At 30.3% G+C, this 1448-nt stretch overlaps 1 protein-coding gene across 3 annotated transcripts in view; it reads right to left on the bottom strand.

Annotated features, from left to right (window-relative positions):
• LOC107845554 (prohibitin-1, mitochondrial) overlaps window positions 1-870 on the bottom strand; it is an 8155-nt gene extending 7285 nt beyond the window's left edge. The window contains exons 1-2 of one of the 3 annotated variants that reach the window (XM_047398466.1): window positions 720-805; window positions 59-177 (exon numbers count right to left, since the gene is read on the bottom strand). The gene's annotated coding sequence lies outside the window, so the exon portion shown is untranslated. Of the gene's footprint in view, window positions 1-58; window positions 178-719 lie in introns of all 3 variants that reach the window. The other 2 variants (XM_016689943.2, XM_016689942.2) reach the window with 2 other exon arrangements.
• Between the last annotated feature and the right edge of the window lie 578 nt (window positions 871-1448).

Below are 1448 nucleotides of genomic sequence, written 5' to 3'. Positions count from 1 at the left end.
ATAAGCTGTTAAAGAGCTACAAATTGGTAAATAAAATGAATAAACTACTTCACTATACCAAATTAAACTTGGAATCAGGTAAATTATTCAAGCTAATTCATTCCAAAACTCAATAATCTGTGTTTAATCTCGCCGAAATCATCGCACGAAACCCAAAATCTACAATAACCTGTTAAACTTCAAAACAACAAATAGCGTCAAAAATAAACAATTTAAGTTTTCCGCACTGCCATTGTTCAAAATATTCTACTCTATCAGGTAAACATTAACCAACATTTTCTTTTTCAACATTTATGTACAAAAAATTGGATAACCTGCCATAGCCGGTTAACTTTAACTAATAGTGTAGAATATTCTGTACAATGACAGGGCACAAAACTGATGGGAGTTTTGAGATACAGAAAAACTGAAATACATAATAAAAGTAAAACCCACCTATAATCCCCCAAAATTATTCAACCAGCTAAAATCAAAGTAATCAAAAATTAATAAACTATTCTATGTTAAAACCAAATCAATAGAAAATTTTACAATAATAAGCAGTTAAAGAGCTACAAATTGGTAAATAAAATGAATAAACTACTTCACTGTACCAACCAGCTAATTCATACACATTAATAGAAATTTTTTACAATAATAAACTGTCAAACTAAAATAGTGACAAATCTGACTTAGAAAAATCAAAAAAAAAAAAAAATAATTACCGAAGAATAATTTACCTGAATGAAAGGAAGAAGAGGAGGAGTTTAGGGTTTAGGTAAGAGAGGGAGAAGAGAAAGGGACTGAAAAAGGGTAAACGGAAACTTGGACAAGGGTTTAGGGTTTTTCCATTTTATTTTTATTTTTATTTTTGTTGAATAATTTACATATTTTTATTGGGCTTAAAGAATTGGGCTCTTTGTTTGGGCGTTTAAGGAAAAATTACGGGCCAAGTGTTGGGATTTTTGTCCTAATTTTCTTATTAAACTTAAGTTTTACTTTTACTTGAAAGAAAATAAAAGTAATATCATAATTACTTTTAATTTTTCTACAAGAAAAATATAAGACTTTTCATATTTGACTAAGCTCTTTCTTGAAGGAAAGATTTTGGACATCTATAAATAGAAGGACTCGTTCTCATACCATAACACAAAAATATCCACAATGTAGTCATTTTAAGAGTTTCATTTAGGAGGAGATTTTCTCTCACATTAGTTTTATACTCTTTAATATTAGATTTTATATGTAGGCCAAGACGGAGTATTTGGAATGAAAGTTTAGTGACTTGAGGCAAAAAGATGATGCGGTGGTGAGGTTGGACTCCCAGGATGTTTGTAAGAGGGATAGTTTTAAGTATCTTGGTTTTATGATCCAGGAAAATTGTGAGATTGATGAGGATGTCATTAATCATATTGGAGCTGGTTGGATGAAGTGAAGGCTCACCTCGGGAGTGTTGTGTCATAAGAAAG

This window comes from Capsicum annuum, chromosome 10, assembly GCF_002878395.1.
Source record: "Capsicum annuum cultivar UCD-10X-F1 chromosome 10, UCD10Xv1.1, whole genome shotgun sequence".
NCBI lineage: Eukaryota > Viridiplantae > Streptophyta > Magnoliopsida > Solanales > Solanaceae > Capsicum > Capsicum annuum.
This window is presented reverse-complemented; position numbering and strand designations above follow the sequence as displayed.